At 35.6% G+C, this 20,814-nt stretch overlaps 1 protein-coding gene across 2 annotated transcripts in view; it reads left to right on the forward strand.

The window, feature by feature from the left end:
* Positions 1-13,321: 13,321 nt before the first annotated feature.
* Positions 13,322-20,814, forward strand: part of Grxcr1 (glutaredoxin and cysteine rich domain containing 1) — a 220,689-nt gene continuing 213,196 nt past the window's right edge. For both annotated transcript variants that reach the window (XR_004515321.1, XR_004515320.1), the window contains exon 1: positions 13,322-13,483. The gene's annotated coding sequence lies outside the window, so the exon portion shown is untranslated. The remainder of the gene's footprint in view (positions 13,484-20,814) is intronic.

Genomic DNA, 20,814 nt, shown 5'->3' on the forward strand with positions numbered 1-20,814 from the left:
TCTACTTCATTCACCTGTTCTTTGGTTACATCACAGAAAGCATGAATAAAAAAGTACTGAACTGAATGAAAATCAACTCTATGTTTCCTACTGAACACAATGTTATCACCTACAAGGGGAGTAGTGCTAATAATTAAAAAAATGAAAATTATGTTTAGTGATTTGAAGTTATACAACGATAGTTTTCACTTGGAAAAAGCTCCATTGTAAACTACTTTTCCTTCATGAGTTGCTAGGTACTTCAAGACTGTAAGGAACTGATATCTCTTCACTGGGGCCATTTTTTAGGTTTTTCTTTTTTTTTTTTTCTTTTAATGGAGTTGATAATATTGAAAGATAATGGAACATTTCTGCTTACCCAAGACAAAGAGCATATTTTCTTTCTTCCATCTATAGAAGTGGTAGATTTCCTAATCACAATGTTCCTCATTTGGGATGCAAATATTCTGAAAAGGTAGCATCCATCCAGGCTTCCGCAATGTCTCCCCATGGGATTTGAGGGAAAGAACCACTGCTGTATGCTGATTCTCTTGCTGTTTGTTGTGCCATGAGTAATAAAACCCTTTGTTTCAGACTCAAAAGTTTTATCTCACTGGCTAGCATTCAGGAAACAACAATAGTCAAATTTATTTGTGAATCGAATCAAGACCTGATAGCTTGATATTTTTGAAGCATTTCAATTGCTTTTAAAAAATTTTAAGAAATGTTGACAAAAGTCTACTTTTCTTCTGAATAGGAAATTAAAATAATGATGCTCCAGGTCATTAATGGCATTTGCAGTACTGCTGTAGAACAGTTTTGATGGTATTCTAGTGACAATAGATCAGCATCGAGTATCAACTTTTTGACTTTATAATCATAAGACCTAAGACCATGTTAGGAATATGAAGTCATTTTTATTATCAGGGGCATCAGAAGAATAATGAATACTTCAGTATTTTCTTTCAAAAATACATTAGCAGGGGATGTAGTGTGGCTCAGCAGCAAGGTACCAAGTTTTAGCCCCCAGTACCAAAAAACCAAAACTCAAACAAAACATTAGCACCTCTCATATATTGGTACAAACATAAGAAAATACATAGATCATCAGATCTTGGTCAGAGTGTCTGAAGAAATGGCTGGCACAGAGTTGAATAAGATAGTTAAATATCAACCCCTTTTTTTTCATTAATTCATTTTGTGAAACTGTAAGCACCTACTAATTTTCAGACACCATTCTAGAAAATAAAGCTATAGAGAAAAAAGATCCTTGGACCCTTGTATAACTTGCAGCTTATGGGAGAGACTGACCCTTAAACATTTTTAATACAACGCAATAAAAATTTTGATGAAAATAAAACAGAACTATGGCAAAGTGCCCAGGGTATGAGAACAGCCATATCTATTCACACAAAATAATTTTAATTCCACTATGCAGAATACATTACTGTTAACAATTTGCTAGATTCAGTAGATATCCTTGTAGACGAATATTTACTCCTGGGATACAGATGCAACATATACATGTGTAATGTAAAATTATTATATAATTTAAAAAAATATATAGTTAAGAATGCAAGAAATGCTATTGCAATACATGGTGTGCTATAAATTTATAAGTACTATAGTACTATATCTTATAGAAACCCTTATCTATGACAGCTGTAGATATTATAAATAAAAGTGATTATCTAGGATCCTAAATTAGAATCATACTTCAGTGTCCAAAGAATCTGGAAAGAGAAGACATGATTTACTTAACAAACCATCTGTTTTCCTGGGTTTTCATAATAGAAAATGAGAATACTCATGTTCGGTTTTATTTACTGAGTATACATAAAGATACAACTTTTACTTTATTCCTTTTTTGAGACGCACATTAAAATTCAAATTTGTGAAGAATCAAATTCACTTGGTACAGATGTCTTGATATTTTAAACTCTAAATTGACAAATACCTGGCAAAGCTTGACATATTTCTTGCATTGTTCTTACATTTTGGAATTCTAAAGGCTTGATATTAACTTGACTATGATACACATCTCTTGTAAATTAGGACATTAAGTACAATAGCAAGACAAAGTGTATTTTCATAGTAACAGTTTCGCAAGGAGGAAAAAATATTTCTTCTGCTTGCCACCAGATCAAGGGAAAAATGACTATTTTCTCTGTCCTGAAAGCATTAATCCAGATGAAGACGTGACTTTAAAAGTAGGAGGGTGATTCGCCCCCATAATACCCACAGACAACCCCTTCTCTGCAGTGGTGGTACTGGCTGGTGAGCTGTGAGCCCAAGATGGCAGAACGAGGCCTCCTCTCTGTCCTGATGGGAAGGGCCAGTCCAGGTGCAATGCCCCTTCATGCTGTTTTTCCTCACTTTATTCCAGTTCCACTCTTCCTCCCTCTCTCTGCAGGTTCAGGAGCTATTTGGAGATCATGAGGTGACAGCGATGAACACAAAGTCATTTTAGCAAAGTCACTGGAGAAAAGGACAAAAATTTCTGACTGCAATAACATCATTGAGGCAGCTACCAACCTCCCCTGAACTTGTTCTGTGAAAAAAAGATACCATTTGTTTATGGTACCATTAATTATATCTTCTTCACTCACAGCTAAATTAATTTATAATGGATAGAGTAGAAAATATAGATATCTTTTCTTAAGTGAATATGAAACATATCAAAGCCTTTAAAAAGTGGGAAACTTCTAGCTCGTAGTTTATTTTCTTTTGACCCTTCAGGAAAAACCAAGCTTAAATTTTCATTAAATATTTCTGTTTAATTCCATAATAGCAACACGGGAACTTACTTTAAATGGCCCATAGCAGTTAATTACCTAAAGTCTTCCTTTTTAATGCAAAAAATATATTTTCTTTCTTTTTCCTTCTTTCTTTTTTCTTTCTTTTTCTTTTTTCTTTTTTTTTTTTTTAGGTACTGGGGATTGAACTCGGGTCCTTGTGCTTGCAAGGCAGGTCACCAAACTGCTGAACTAATCCCTGGCCCTTTTTTCTTTCTTTCTTTCTCTCTATCTTTCTTTTCTTTCTCCTTCTTTCTTTTTCTTTCTTTCTCTCCTTCCTTCCTTTCTTCCTTTTCTTTGAATTAAGAGCCTTGAAGGAGAAATTAATTGTCATCTCTTGACTGGGAATAAGCAAGATCTTTAAAATTTCTTTCCATAAAGTAGAAGTGTAAATGGAGATACAGGTATAACACTGTATTTTCTAGAATATAAAACTTTCCTCTGACCTGGTGATCCCAAGGACTCAATGTAATTTTTAACTTTTTTTTCATTAGTATGTTCATGCGACACATTTTATTCAGGAACTTCCATGTGCAAAAAACTGTATGTTAATTATTGTTTCTAAAGAAGTATTATATATAACTACAAGGCATCATGCTCATCAGAGTCACAAATTCTTGGATCAAAGAATGATGTGTGATGACAGCAGATTGGTATTTTCCAGAACCAAAGAGAATGAAAAAAGAATGAGTCAAGGGACCGTTTGACAGTTTTGCTCTCTGGTAAAACAGACATAGTTGTCAGCTTGCTTGGGGACTTAATGAAAATACAAAGTACTTTTCATAATCAGGGTCGCCTTAGTTTCAGTGTTATCTCAGCAATAAAATGCCATAAGGGATCTCCACAGCCTGTAAAAAAGCTCTGAGTAGTTTAGGGTCATGGGAAACTCTGCATAAAGTGTGTGTGGTACACAAAAAGACAGCCAGGTGTCTTCATCTCTGAGGTCTTCATAAGAGGGGAGGAGGAAGCTTTCTGGGTAAGGGAGTCCTTTACATCCACTCATCCACTTTATTTGGCCTCTGTATTGAAAGCTTCTAAAAGAGTTTTAGTGAAAGACAATATACTAGGTGTTTCAGTTCTTTTTTTAATGAGGGGAAAACCTCATTAAGTTTATTGGTACATTTTAGGTTTGCAGTACAGTTACATTCCTCATTGGGATCTTGTCCCTTTACATGACAGGTCTTGGTTCTCATTTTTTTCCCCTTGTCCCTGCCCTCCCTTTACCCCCTTCTCCCTTCCCCATTTACAAACACTTTATTTCCATTTTCTCATTTTCTCATGTTTTTTTTCTTTTCCCTTATGACCTTTCCCCTATCCTTCCCACTTCCCCTACACCTTTAGCCCTTTTATTCCTATTTCACATTGTCAAGTATATCATTAGGATCTTATGTACCATTATAGTTTTTCACACCAGAGAAACTATTCTGTATTTATACATGTGTGACTTATTTATTTCACTTAGGAGTATATCCTCAATATGCATTCATTTTCCTATGAATGACTCTGATTTCTCATTTTTTGTTGTTGTTCTATTTTTTTTTTTTTTGAGACAGGGTCTCACTGCGTAATTGAGACTGACCTGGAACTCACTATGTAGCCCAGGCTAGTCTCAAACTCACAGCGATCCTCCTGCCTCAGCCTCCCGAGTATTGGGATTACAGGCATGCGCCACCACACCAGGCCTAATTTCTCATTCTTTATGGTTGAGTAGTATTCCATTTTATAGAAAAACCACATCTTCTTTATCCAGTTTCCAACTGATGGGCAAATGGGCTGTTTCCAAGTTGTAGCTATTACAAACTGTGCCGCTATAAACATAGGAGCATATATATTGCAGTGATATGATTCTTTTAATTCTTTTGGAAAGATACCCATCAGAGGAATGGCTGGGTCAAATGGAACCTCTAGTCCCAGCTCTTTGACGTATCTCCATATTGATTTCCATAGTAGTTGCACCAGTCTGCACTCCCACCAACAATGGAGAAGGGTTCCTTTCTCCCCACAACCCCGCCAACATTTGTTATTGGTTTTAAGGGCGTTCTTTGATTTATGTACCACTAGTCAGAAAATTTTAGTCTCATATTAAATTCTACATTTAAAAGATACAGTATGTAAGAGACCTAGAAAGAATTCAAGGTAATACCTCAAAAAATAAGCCCCTGGGAGTAACGATTTAAGACAAAATGCTTTCAAAATAAACCATTATGGTATGATTGACTGTGAGAAATACATGAAAATTACTTCATAAAAATAAAAGTGGATATTTTCCATGGTACTGAGCACAGAACAATTAAAAACACACTCTAATAGTGAGAAGTTTAATATAAAAAGAACACATTTCCAAGAAAAATCTTGCCGTTTCTTGGCAGTTTTAAGCCTTTTTTATATGCATCCAAAATAATTCATCAGATTGATTCAAATCAGTAAAAAAAACAGCTAATTCAGTGAAAATTGATATGTGGTAAACACTTGTGAAATCAAGGAAAAGAGAAAGAGTTATATCTGCAGAGAGAATAAAATGAAAACAGTGAACAATGGACAATTCTATGTCAAAAGCTATTTGAATAGATTGACACAAAAGATAACAAAACCAAATCAAGTAAAAGAGAGACAGAACCTTTTACGAAATGGGATAAATATTTAAAATTTTATTGCTCTTTCCACATAAAAAGCCAAAATATATATATAAAAAAAGCAGAACAAACCAACAAAACCAATTTAGGTCAATTAATACATTGTCAGAAAACAAAAGATATAAATCCTTTTAGAGAATTTAACATGGACTATTTACCCCCAAATTTAAAGAGGCTAATATTACCATGATGCCCAGACCAATTTTTTGATAATAGATGATTAAAGATAATTCTCTCTTGTGAATACTGATGCACAATTTCTGAAGAAAATATTAGCAATATTTAAAAAGTACATCCTGGACACACTGAGCTTTTTTCAGGGAAGGTATAACATTATAAACTATATTACAAAATATAAAAGATTTTGTCCATTTTGCTCAGTTTTGTCCTCAGTTCCAAGGAGGTGAGCATAAAGTAGGCACTTAATAAATATATTTTTATAATTTAGTTGTCACGCGCCATTGTTTCCGGGCTCTTCATGCCCTGCATGAATCCCGGATGTGAGTCCGCTGGTGACGGCGGTTCACGCCTGCGCAGAAGGGGCGCTTGGCTCGTCAGAATGACGCAGGCCGGCATTGACCAATAGAAATGGGCTACGTCACCCGAGAGGCTATAAAAGGCAGGCTCGCATCCGGCTCGGGGTCTTTCCGCCATCTTGAAGAATGTAGAAGAACCTCCAGTAAAGCGTGCATCAGAAGAATCCTGAGTGTTGCGTGTTCCTTGCTGGCGAGGTGCGCGTGACATTTAGTTAAACTGTATGTGATCTCATGTAAAAATTTAGTTTTAAAGCTATCTATAGAAACCCAAATGAGTCAGATGTTCCTAATCAATTAAAAAATAAAATAATATTCTTTAACAGTTTTAAAGGTAGAGGTAAGGACCTAAGAAATCATTTCTAGTTTTTTTTTTGGAGTCAGGATGGCCAAAAATGTATATCTGGCCCTTCAATCTTGCTTTATACTAGGCTGCACTCTTTATTACTAAAACATAGACTTTGCCAAAAAATCTTCTTCAACACAATCTTTGAGTCACCTACTACCAGACAATTGGAATGAGCACATACAACATAATATAATTGTTATCATAGTATAATTGCACTCTCAGAAAAAAATGTTGTATTTTACTGCAACTAAATAGTTACAAATAGACTGACAATGCTGGCATGAAACAACATCAGGAGAGTCTAGTTTTTAATGTAGATTCAGTCTCTTCCCTATGCTGTCCCATAGGGCCTAATAGCAATGGTTTAGGACAAACTTTTTTCAGGAGCAGCCAAAATTACTTTTTGATATCCAACCTCAAAAATTGAATGGCTGCTCAGTGAAGAATTAGGCTTCTAAATACAACTTGGTTTTGGTGAAGCTAAACATAAATTATAACTACTCAGGTGTCTAGAAATATGTCTCTAGTTATTGTCCTTAAACCTCTTAAATAAGTTCCAGCCAGAAAAGAAACATATTTCTCAATTACTTTTGAAGAATCTCTTGTTAAAGAGGCTGGTGAATTATAATAGTTCCAATAAACCACCTAATAGGGCAATTTTCAATCACTGAATTGTCTTATATAATTAACTTGAGGTTTAGTGTATGATAATCCATATCACTTTATCTAGCAGTAAGGCACTTGTAATTGAGTATTGATCACCCATAGGGGACTTTTTCTAATTTGAGCAACCATAAAGGTGAAAATGTCAGTTTCAATAAGTTTAAGTCCAAAGGCTATTGTTTGGCCATACAAATATCACCAAAGAGATCCAAAAATGCTTTTTCTATGAAAACTTAGGTAAGGAAATTAAATTATGAGGTTTTTTTTTTTTTTGAACCAAGGTCTCAGTATGTAGATCAGGCAAGCTTTGAATTTACTACGTAGCCTAAGCTGGCCTCGAACTCATAGCAATCCTCCTGCCTCAGCCTCCTGAGTGCTGGGATTATGGGCATGTGTCCCCATTCCCTGTTGATTTGTTTTTTACAAAAACTGAGAAGATATTTTCTAGCTTTGCATTACTATTTGCAGATATAACACTTTTCTTATTTGCATTTTAAAAAATTAGCTACCATAGATTTGCATTTTGTCTGTGCGTGGAGAAATAAAACATATTTGTAGACCACATGAAGTATTTGGCTTTAAATTTTTCATCTCACAGTTAAATAAAAAATAATTATAAACCTTACTAAATACAGCAGCAATTTAAGAATATAATTCTATAAGAATTAGAATAATTATGAAACTTCCTGGAAATAGACACATTGTTCTAAAATAGGATTTGAATGATAAGACAAATACGTACAAAATCATGGCAGAGTAAAACATTACAGATCATTCAAAAATTAATATTGTATTTATGCATCATTTTAATGGAGATAATTAAAATTAGGTATATAAATTTTAATAAAAAATAAAGTTATTTGGTTTATTAAATGATAAGAGTTTTAATTATTGTTTTGTAAGGAGCTAAAATTTCAAGTAGGGATATCATAGAGACATGATAAAATTGAACTAAATATAGCATTTCTTTTAGAAGGAGTTTTTGTATATCTTGGGGGAAGAGGGATTTCAAGCTTAGGATAGAAATTTTTGTTGCCAGAGCACTAGTACATTTTGAAATGTTCTGTCATAGTGTTGAAAGGACTCAGGAGCCAACTTAAAAAGAGCTCCCTCATACCAAGCTGTGAGAATATGAGCATTAAAAAGGATATAAAAATTGCAGTTGATTAAAATAGCAGAGCCTAGAAGTCATTATTTATATAAAAAAGAAACAATTTCCCACACAAATTATACTATGTTCAGATTAATTTCTTCAGAGAAAAATAATAATTTAATATTTTAAAGTTTCAAAGAATGCACACACACACACACACACACGTGCAGCATCTTATCTATAGAAAGAAGCTGTCTTTTGTAAACCAGGACTCTAAACATCTTTGAATATGCTCAAAGTAAATAAAAATTTCTCTAATGATGTTCCAGATCCACCTGAGATGAATTCATCTGAGATTAATGAGGCTATTCTATGCCAATGTTTTCATTCTTCTAATATTTAAGATATTTTTATTCAAGATGTCTAACTAGAGAGAATTATTGTATTAGGCCAAATCAAGTATAATGTTTATACGATTTCAAACAGTTATATATTCAATAAAAGTAATCATTGATTATTTCACTAAATTGTTTTTGGTGGAATGGATCTTAAATTTATAAAGTGTACTCTCTTTTAGCATCCTATATGTGTTAAAATTTGATGTTCTATGGTTTCCATATGAAAATATTCAGTAGGATTGGGTGACCAATATATTAAAAGAAACCTATAATGTTTTATAAGATGAAACTTGAGAGCAAAGTATTGATTTTAGCTAAGTACATGCTTAATGTAGTCTCCCAAGGTGCTCAAAAATATTTTCAGAATTAAGGAATCATTTAGTCCCAAAGTGGGGAGAATGCTCTAACAAATGTGCATGCTTTTTGTGGCATATGGTGAAGAAGTTTAAAAGCTGTTTATTCCTAAGTTTAAATCCAGGAAATAAGGGAAAAAGGAAAAGATGGAAACAAAGTCTTTGTAAATAGGGAAGGGAGGAGGGGGTAAAAGGAGGGCAAGGGTATGGGGGAAAATGAGAATAAAGACCTGTCATGTAAAGGTACAAGATCCCAATGATGAATGTAACTGTACCAATAAACTTAATGGGGGGAAAATAGGGAAGGGTGAAGGGGGTGAAGGGAGGGAAGGGGAATAGGGGAAAAAAAGAACCAAGATGCATCATGTAAAGGTACAAGATCCCAATGATTAAGGTAACTATTGTTTACATTAAATGTACCAATAAACCGAATGAAAGAACAACAACAACAAAAAAAACCCACTGGAGTTAACAAAAAAAAAATTCCAATGTGATACTTTTGTATTAGATCTTGTCTTGTTCCCATAACCTGGCCATACTTTGGGGTGAAGGGTACCAGCTCCAGTAATGCCCCAGCCTATTTCTATAGCTTCTTTCTAGCTGTTGCACATTTAACACGTGCTGATTCTTGCAGCCTCTACTTCAGAAAGCTGTGACTCCATACTTAGACTGGTTTGCTCCTTTTGTTCTTTTTATTTTGCACACAAAAATGTCAAAAACATGGGAGGAAGTCCTTTTCCCAGGCAACTGGATAAAGACATTCTTTTGGAAGTACAGAGAAAAATTAAACTATTGCTGAATCTTTTACATTTTTAAAAACTTTCTATAGCTTGATGTCCACAAAGATCACCTAAACTATTGTAAGAAGCACTTCCTCCCTGTATTTCCTTAGCAGAAATTAATTTTGAAACAGAAAAAGGCTCAGAAAGGTATATTTTGTCTCCATAGCTTTTTTTTTCATTGAGTTTATTGGTACTTTTTAGGCATATGGTACAGTGACATTCATCACTGAGATCTTGTTCCTTTTCGTGACAGGTCTTGGTTCTCATTTTCCCCCCATACTCCCACCCTCCCTTCGTCCCTCCACCCTTCCATATTGATGAAAACTTTACTTACACTTACATTTTTCACTTTATCATATTTTTTATTTTCCCTTATTTCCTTTCTCCTCCCCTCCCCACTTCCCTTACACCTTTAGCCCTTTTCTTCCAATATTTATATTTTATTGGTGAGAATGAACTGCAATGCTTTGCATCTAAGCAGTGTTTCTGTTGCTTCTTATACCAGTGGAGACAAGAATGTTGAAATCTGCCAGATTATGTTTTCATTAAATTATTATGAGTTTTATTTATATAACAAAGTTAGGTGAAAATGATCTCACAAAGTTCCTATCAGCTCTACAATTTAATCTCCCAACTGTCAAATGATTTCACTTTAAATCCTGGCACTTATGAGAATTTCTAAATTATCATTTGAGAAATAATTTTCACATTTAATTTTGGAAGGCAGAAATCATATGTACTAATAGGTGGATCAGAGATTAATATGACTATAAATTGGAGAAAAGAAGCACTGCACATCTTAATACCCAAAGTGTATAACCTCTTAGGAGACTATGTAATTTATTGGCTTAGTGCGTGTGTTTTGGATTTCAGGCTGCTTTGGTTTAATATATCAGGTAGCTTTCTTTGACTGTAAGTAAGTACATTTTGGTTAGCAAGTAGAAGGAAATTCATCAGCAAATCATCAAGATATAACAAATTTGCAGGTTAGAAAACCACATCTGAAAATAGGCAGAGACTGGACAGTTTCGGTTGGCAAAGCAAAGCAAGAACTAAAGAAGAATTCTCAAGAGAGTAACAGTTAGATGAAGGTGTTGTTTCTGAATGGATAGGATATCATCACTTTTTAGAAATATCATCACTTTTTTGAACCATTTCCTCAAGGGTCAAATTCCAGGGAAAGTGTTTGATTATTCCCCCTGCTTCTTAGGAGAAAGAAGAATGTGGTCCTTTAACTTTTATTTTATTTATTTATTTATTTGTTTTTTGAGGTAGAGTCTCACTATGTAGTTGAGACTGACTTTGAACTCACTATATATTCCAGGCTGGTTTCACATTTACAGGGATCCTCCTACCTCAGCCTACCTCAGTCCAGGCTGGTCTTGAATTTTTAACTTTTATAGTGATAATGAAAGTCATCTATTTTGCCATCTATTACTAGTGAATTATTACTAATGATTGATATATGATTCCTCAAAAAGAAATCAGAGTTCTTTTTAATAAACAGTGCTGGAAAAAGTAGGTGTTAAAATGCAGAAGAATGAAGCTAGATCATTATTTCTCTTTAGTTACAATTGTCAACTCAAAATGGATTAAAAATTTAACTATAAGAACTGAAGTACTGAAATTACAGAGGAAAGCATGGCTCAATGCATTGGAATGGGCAAAAGTTCTTTGGACATGGCCTCCAAAGTGTAGGAAATAACAGCAAACATAGGCTAATGTGATTACACCAAACTAAAAGGCTTTTTTGCACAGCAAAAATTAAAGAAAACATCAGATTGAAGAGACAACTTACAGGACGGCAAGACATATTTGCAAAGTATACATCTGGCAAGAGGTCATATCTAGAATGTTTGAAGAACTCCAAAAATTCAACAACAACAACAAAAACTAAAAACCAACTCTATTAAAATGAGCAATACATCTAGATAGACTTTTCTCCAAAGAAGACATACAGTGCTGAGTGGGTATTTGAAAAAATGTTCAACAGCACCAATCATCAGAGAAATGCGAGTCAGAATCACAATGAGATACGACCTTATTCCAGTAAGAATACTGCTTTCAAGAAGACAAAAGACAAACGCTAGTGATGATTTGGAGACAAGGGAAATCCTGTGCAGTTGGTACGGGAAGGTAATTAGGACAGCTATTACGGAAGGAAGTATGGATAGTCCACAAAAAATTAAAAATAGAGCTATTTAAGAATCCAGCAACCACATTGCTGGGTATGTATCCAAGGAAAAGGAAATCAGTGCGTTTAAGAGACATGTGTAATCCTATGCTTTTTCTAATATTCACAATAGCCAAAAAAAAAAAATGGAAACAACGTAAATGTCCATCAATTGATGGCTCAATAAATAAAATATAGTCTATTTACACAATAGAATCCTCTCAGCTATAAAAATAATGGCATCCTGTCATTTGAAATAACCCAATGGAACAGAAAATCATTATGTTAAATGGAGTAATTCAGGTGCAGGAAGACAATGACAGTACTGCATGATCTAACTCAGGTGGAATCTAAAACACTCATGTCATAGAAATTGAGAATAGAACTGTAGTTACCAGAGGCCAGTGACAGTAAGGGTGGGAGGGTGGAGCAAGGTTGATCAATGGGTGCTAAGTTGCAGTTAGATAGAAGTTAGAGGTTCTAGTGTGCTTTTGCCTAGAAATGATTGTAGACAGCGATTGTGCACTGTACAGCAAGAAGAAGGGATTTTGAATGTTTTCACCATTAGGGAAGGTGGGATGGGCAGGGGAAGGGTAATAAGGGAAAAGAAAAAAATGTGAGGTAATGAAAAGATGGAAATAAAGTGTTTGCAGATGGGGAGGGGAGGAGGGGATGAAGGGAGGGCAGGGACAAGGGGAAAAAAATGAGAACCAAGACCTGTCATGTAGAGGTACAAGATCCCAACAATGAATGTAACTGTACTGTATCCCTAAAATGTACCAATAAACTCAATTAAACCTGAAAAACAGTGATAAATGTTTGAGGAGATAACGTTTAACTGATTACACACACACACACACACACACACACAAACAAGGTATCCTATTAATATGTAGAATTTGTGTTTTTAACATATCAAAGTGAAATTAATTAAAAATAAAATATTGTTGAAAAGACAGGGGCAACAAAGACTGGAAGTAAAAGAATAACAAAACTGTATTATGCTTAGCTCCTCTCTAGCAATATGAAAATTGGTAAGTTACTTAACTTTTTAAACTTCACTTTTCTAATTATAAAGCGACAACAGTAATATTTTTATTCTTACTGGATTATTGTGAGTGCTGAATTAGATTCTATATGGTAAATTTCAGATACTAAAAAATTACAATAAATATTGTTGGTCATCACTATTGTTTTGCAGTTTTTGCAGTTCTTTCACATACATTTGCTCCTTTAAAAACCCCTCATAAAAACTTACTAGGTAACTTTAATAGATTTCATTACCCATGTCTTATAGATGAGACTTGGAGCTAGAAGTTGTCCAAACTGAAAGCCTCGTGTCTTTCCAATTTCCATGTGCTTCCTTCTGGTGAGTGCAGCCTGTTACATCAATTTGGAAAACAAAACAAAAGGACACGTTCAGGGACAGAATTTTCTTTTTGATAAATAGATTTAGAGGAAATTTGGGGAAAACCTATGGAATAGTGGGATCATTGGTTCCTGCTTGGTGGCGGCCTCTTCTGACTGGTGTAGGTATTTGCCGGAAGCAGGCATTCTGATTCTCACAGGATGCATCAGTGGTGCAGTGCAGCTCCTATGACACTGGCTTCACAGCAAAGACATCCAAGTTCATAAAACTGCGCCTCGAACGTATGAGTCTGATGCTATTAACTGTTAGCAAAGCAGGAGAGCACAGAGAACCAACTTGTGACACAGCATGCAATTTTCTAAGGTCAGTCACCGCCATGCCGGGGGTAGATCTGCTCTTGTGTTCCCTCTCAGCTTGCCTCCCAGATACGTATACGTAGGGCTGGACCAGGTTGTGTGATAACAAGCATTATTTTTTTGGTCTAATAGTTGTACTAGATCTACAAGGTGACATTTCTGCCATGGTGTGCATTTACCTACGTTAGGAAATTTTGCAGAAACCAGGAGGAAGCTAATGTTTTCCAGCTTCCTGTCTGTGAAGCCCATCTTTTTTACTGCATTCTCTGGGACAAGAAAGCAGATATATGTTTGCAGTAAATAGTGTTCTCTAACTGTGTAATGAAAACAAACAGGAAAGGGGTCAGAAAGATTGGAGAACATGTTCTATTTATTTAGGGACTTATTCAGTGATTTCTTATAGGTCTTCTTGATTTTTTGCGTTTCTTTCTTAAACATCTAAAGTCAGCTTTTAAAAAGTGCCCATTCTCCCAGTTATCTGCTGAGATCACCAGGCTGCCTGATACTCCTTCTTCGCTGCTGTGTGCAATGTGAGTTCTTAGCATTTAACTCTCTGCCTCCTGTGAGACTGTGCACTCTAAGAGAGCTAGAAATGATATCTCATCCATATTTTTTGCATCCTTCAGGGCTCCTTTAAGTGCAATTTGCAGATTGCTATCGCCAGGGTATTTATCAGATGTAGAGTGTCAGGTCCAGATATCTCAAACCAGAATATGCATCTTAATGAGTGCCTCAGATGCTTCTGTGCACACTTAAACGTGAGCAGTAGTGCTTTCCAGCACTTTTCACACATTGCTTGTTAAATGGTAATGAAGAAAAGACAGCACATTTAAGAATGTGAGGCAGATGATCATCATTTATGGAATCCACTTCACTGTCACTTCTTTCCTCCCACCTTCTCAACATTCTCTAGAATTCTTAGAATCCAAGAAATGCAGAAAATTTTTATATTTCTGGAGATGTATGAAGATTGTAGTTTCAAAATCTACATGCTCGGCTCAGAAAAATTAAAACAAATGATCCTTAAGGAGGAGTGATTTTCTCACTGCTGGGACAAAATACGTGATACTTACAAGTTAAAGGAGGGTGGGTTCATTTTGACTCACAGTTTGCAGAGGTTTCAGTCCATAGGCAGCTGGCTCCAAGGCGAGGGGCCATGGCAGAGGAGAACGGCAAAGGAAAAATAGCACTGGAGGCAGGAGAATGGATGCACATGTGCTACGTCCATAGTGCCCCACCGTTTTCCACCAGGCTTTACCTCCCAGCATCACACCCATGTGTACATTCATCAGTGGGCTAGTGCGGTATCACACAGCCACGATGCAGAATCACACACCCAGTACGCAGTCACCTCCCAGGTGCCCCATTAATGAATGCAAGAGGCTTTAAGGGATCTCTGGAAATAAGCCACATGAGGAATAAAGGAATAGAGCACTACACGTTAATGTCAAGCTCCTTTTAAAATTTTAGTGGCATCTTTTTTACATTGTGTTACACTCACTAATTATACAAAATAGTGGATTTTATTATATTTTCAAATTTGCTTATAACACACTTGGCAAATAAATCATCAACTTAAAATTTGATTAAAGGATGATGGAGTGACTTTGACAATAGACGCTGGTGAGTCCAAGAGAGACATTTTATAAATGAAGAAGAGCCAGGAAAATCTCTTGTCCATAGACAATCCTTGCACTGTTTTGAATGAGCCGCAGAATTTAAAGAAAGAAATGATTGCTGGAAACTTTTTAATTAGAAGTTATGACAAGACTAGAAATGCTGATGGATTTTTTTTTATGTTCTGTTTTGAGAACTTTGCCAAGATGCAAGCTATAAGGTAAGAGACGCAGATGATGAAGCTGGACAGAAAAGCTAGTATTTTAATATGGAAATCACTGGAAAAGAATTGCCAAGGTCACCACCCTGAAATGATCTATATACAAATGACACCACGTATTCTATGCAGAGAAAAACTCATTGGCTCAAAATAAACACTCACTCATTTTCAATCTTATTGAGAAAGTATGTGCTGCTTCTCAGAGTATATTGATAGTCCTCTGTAGGGCAGTGACTCATGACGTTGTGCTACTTCACAGAGCACAGAGTGAGAGAGGCAGGCACGAACCCAGTGAGAAAGAACTACAACCTAATAAAATATATCTAATTCAGCACTGCACTTATTAGGGCATTAAAAATACCACTTAAGATCTTGTATGGGCCATGGGGACATAACTGTAATAGTGTAGAGGGGTGAGTTGACCTATGGAAAGGGGAAGAATCAGTAAGCTTTGCTTTGCAGAAACCACACCAATGCACTGCAATGTCTAAAAATTTACAGCAATGAGTATTGGAAGGAGATATGTCATCATCATCATCATTATTTATTTTACATTGTAAGAGGAAAGAATAAAGTGCTTATGTATCCTCTATGTACACTCATGTTTTTTCTTGGCAAAGTAAGTGATTTTTGCAAAAAAAATTAAACGGTATCATGCTTAACATATTCTGTTTTACTATTGAATTCAAAACATTCAAACACATAGTATGTACTAAAGAACTCTTAGTTGGTGCCGCCGCCTGCCTTGCAAGTGCAAGGTCCTGAGTTCTATCCCTGGTATCAAAAACAAAACAAAACAAAACTCAAGAACTATTAGTTCTCCTAGCATGTGAACTAATCCATTAGGGTGTAGCTGGAGGGCTGAGTTTTTCATAGCAATGTCGAAGAAGTTTTTACCACTGATAAAATACTCAGAAGTATAGTAAAGAGTGCTCTTAGGAGCATGCAGATGAATGATGTACTCTGAAGGAGGTCTCTTGTTGATCAGAGAACTCTTTGTGTAATAGGCAAAGTAAGGGGTGGTGCATAAAATGTGAATTGAAAGCAAAATATAAAATTTTATTGGGATTCTAAGAAATTATCTGCAATGTTTTGAAAATTTTATAAAGTAAGTGAATATATGCTTGTTGATAAAAATACAAGCAGCTACAGTGATGTGGTAATAAGTCTTGTGTGGCATAAGTGTGGTACAAGAACACCAACACATCAATTGAACTAAATAGAAGGCTCATATTGGACACATGGTGCATTCTACCAGAGGTGGATTTACCTGGAATAGACCGTTTAGGCTTCAGGGAAACTTTCTTGCTGTGGGAAGGGCTGTCCTTAAAACATATATATTAATATGTTTTTGCAATATTTATAAGAGCACAATATTTTTGTTGCAACTAGTTCAAACCACTGGCTTTGAAAAATTTATTATTAATAGTTCATGTTTGGAGTACATAATGATTCCATTCATCTTGGGGAGCAGTACATGTACATAACACATTTTAATTCTTTTTTTATCCCCTTTCCCTCTCTCCCTTCTTCCATCTCTTTGTTCTCTTCCCCTTTGTAAAACATCTGGCTCCTTGTTTTCTGTTATTTTTTATTTTGCTCTTCCATTTATCTATGTTTAGGGGTTCTCCTGTAAGAGAAGTCATGTGATACTTAGGCTTGGGTGTCTGATTTATTTTACTTAATGTTATAATCTCAAATCACATCCATTTTCTCACACATGACTCGGTTTTGTCCATCTTTATGGCAGAGTAATACTCTGTTGTATATAAACACCACATTTTCTATATTCACTCATCTGTTCATGGACATATAGGCCACTACCAAATTTTAAGTATTATGAATTGTGGTGCTATAAACGTGAGTGTAATTGTTATATGATATCTTTAACTCTTTGGAGAAGATACGTGGAAAGGGAATAGCTGGGTCAAATGGAATTGCTAGTTTTAGTTTTTTTTGGGTTATTTTAGGAATCTCCGTATGGCTGTGCTAGTTTACATTTCCACCAAGAATATAGAAGTGTTCCTTTTACCCCTCAGCCTTGCCAATATTTGTTATTTGATTTTGTGATGATAGCCATTCTTTCTGTATTCTCAGTGTTGCTTCAATTTGCTTTTTTTCAGTGGATGGAGATATTGAACATTTTTCCCATGTATTTTTTGGCCATTTTTACTTCTGAGAAGTGTCTATTCATTTTGATTGTCCATTTTTAAAACTAGGTCTTTAAATTTGAGGGCCTTATTTTGTTTGAGTTCTTTATATACTCTAGATGTTACTCCTCTGCCTAAGGACTAGCTGGTAAAATTTTGCCCATTCTGTAGGTTGCAACTCTGACTTCCTGGTGATTGCACTTCCCTGACTGCTCATTGTAGTCAAGGACAATTTCGGAATCCAGATAAGAGAAAATTTGATCAGGAATGTACCATTTTAATTGAAATTTGGGACATACACAAATGATTTGAAGACATAATTGAGGGAAGAAAAAATTCAAAAAATAACAATCATATGTCAAGAGAGTCAAATAACTGATAATTACAGGGTCCAAAATAAATGAGACATCTCTGTTATAATTATTATCCCTAGCCAGATGAATAATTGTAAGTGTAGGCAGTAAGGTGCAGGCTCACCACAATGGGAGTGTAGCCCGAGTGCATTTATTTTGGAGATAATGATATTTAATAAAGTTAACAGTATTTGTTTCACATGGCCCAAGAATAATTCTCTTGATTACATATCCTAATGAAATTTTCACATCTGAAAATATCGATTGCAGCATTGTATACAGTAAGGGCAGTGAGACAAATGAGCTACGAATCACTAGGAGAGAGGATAGAGAAAATGGAGTACTTTCAGTAGGTCAATAGCAATGCAACAACCACATAACAATACAGATGAGTTTTAAAAACATAGTACTAAAAAAATTTGTAAGAAGCAATATTGATGGAAAAATGTAACACTTAAGTAAAGATTTAATACAAATGTAGAGACACACATGCTCCCCAAACAACATGCATACATAAAAATAAAAAGGTACACTTTACATTTTTGAAAGAATTAATAAATAGGTCTATAACTCCATTCCTCTCTCTCTGCCTGAACCAAGTAACTCTTTTTGTTATTAAAAGAAATGTACAAGTGGCCAACAGGCATATGAAGGAAAATAGAGTTCAACATCACTAATCACCAGGGCAATTCAAATACAAATCAAAACCACAATATGATATCACCTAACATCTACGGTACAGTGGCTATTATAAAAAACACAGTATTTCAATGGGTGTGAGGGAAATGAACCTTTTGTACACCTCCAGTAAGAATGCAAACAGTGCAGCCATTATGGAAAACAGTGTTGTGCTACCTTATAATAGTAAAAATAGAGCTACTGTATGGTCCAGCAGTTCCATTTCTGAGAATATATCCAAAAGATAAGAAATTAGAATGTTGAAGAAATACTTGCATTCTTGTGTTCATTACAGTTATTCACAATGGCCAAATTATAGAATTTACCTATATGTCCACTGATGGATGAAGGGATAAAGATGATGAGGCAAAGATAACACAATAAAGTACTATTAAGCCCTGAAACAACAAGGAAATCCTGTCACTTTCAATCACACAGATAAACCTGGCAGCCACCATTCTAAGTAAAATATGCTAGACACAAAACCTGCATGACCTTATTTATATGTTGAGTCTGCAAATGTTGAATTCGTAGAGAGATTAGAATGGTGGCTGCCAGGAGGTGGGGGCACAGGTGGGAAGAACAGAAAGGTGCTGATCAAAGGTAGACACTATGATTAAGTTCTGAAGTTTTATTGAACAACATAGTGGCCCTAGTTAAAAATGTCTTTAAAATTGTTAAAGGAGTAGATCCTAAATTACCACAAGAAAAGACAATAATAAACTTAAGAGGTGATGGAATGTTAACTAGATTGAGTAAAAAATCTGATATATATATGTATATATATATATATATGCATCAAAACATCATTTTCATTCACAAATATATATAATATATTTCCTTCATCAATTATGCATCAAGTAAGCTGGGGGAGGAGATCAAATGGGAAGTAAAATAAAGTTTGCCATGTGGAGAAAAAGATATATGGGTAACTAAAGAAGGTATTACTTAAAATATGTAGTCAAGAGTCAGGGATTTAGCTTAGTGGTGCTGCCACCTGTCTTGAGATCCTGAGTTTGATCCCAGTACCACCAAAAAAAAAGTAGTCAAAGAAATAAAGAATATATGGGCAAAAGACTCTAATAGAAATCTTTTGTTTTGGTACCGGGGACCAAACTTGGGTCCTAGTGCTTGAGGCAGACAGCAGAACCACTGAGCTAAATCCCTGGCCCTCTAATAGAAATCTTAATCTCTTATTTGAATCCTAGAGCTAGGTGTGTTTTTTAGGTCTAGAATTTGTCACTGGGTGGAAAGACTGATGGCCTACTATGACAGAATTCACAGCAGCATAGAAAGTATACAGAGTAGCCTGATCCACCGCAGGAGGGAGAGCCACACCTGCTCCCGACCCAGCCGCCATCGCTCAAGTGCTGGGAAGGTAGCCGTGTGGGTGCCCCTGAACCCCTATACCTGCCCCGCCCCCCCGCACTCTCAGACCTCCTGACTGAGCCAGTCTTTGGACCCACTCTGCAGAGGCAGAGGTGGTCATCAAGGGTATTTTTCTGAGTTTCCAACTTTGAACATCTTTAAAAGAAGGGAGTGGGAAACCTGTAATAGAATGTTGTGGAGTTCAACCATTCAGAAAGTTGGGGAACTCAGTCTGGGCCTTGCAGCCCGAGGTCAGTCATCAGCTAACTGAGATCAGGGGTCTTGCGTCCTAGCTCTGTCTGAGCCATTAAATGGTAAATACACTATATTAAAATTTTGTTCACTGCAGACATGTTCTGGACTGCTTCTTGATTTCAATTTAATTCAAATGATTTAAGGGTGATAGACTAGTGACTAAAACAGGTGGTCAGTTTCAAGTTGTGCTTGATCTTAATGTGTTGCTGATTGTATCAGTTGGGATAAAGCATTGTGGTTGATTTGATGAGCTGTTTTTTCTGATGTTATGAAGATGAGAATGTCTGTGTGTCATTAGAGACCAGAAGCTAGGACACAACTATATCAGGAAGATTTGGGAGATAATCCAGAGATTAAACCAAGGACAGTCCAACAACAAAAATAAAAATGAGAAAACACTTAAGCAAGACACAAGGACAGACTTCCAGTTTACCAATGGCAACCAGTAGGGCAAAAGAGGATGAAAAGGCCAATAGTGAACCACTATTGAACTCAAAGCACAGGAAGTAACAAAACAGATCAATCAAGCTCTAGAAAAATTCAAAACAGAAAATGAGAAAACTTAAGCAAGACACAAGGACAGACTTCCAGTTTACCAATGGCAACCAGTAGGGCAAAAGAGGATGAAAAGGCCAATAGTGAACCACTATTGAACTCAAAGCACAGGAAGTAACAAAACAGATCAATCAAGCGCTCT

Source organism: Fukomys damarensis, unplaced genomic scaffold, assembly GCF_012274545.1.
Source record: "Fukomys damarensis isolate Sample0158 unplaced genomic scaffold, DMR_v1.0_HiC HiC_scaffold_35, whole genome shotgun sequence".
NCBI lineage: Eukaryota > Metazoa > Chordata > Mammalia > Rodentia > Bathyergidae > Fukomys > Fukomys damarensis.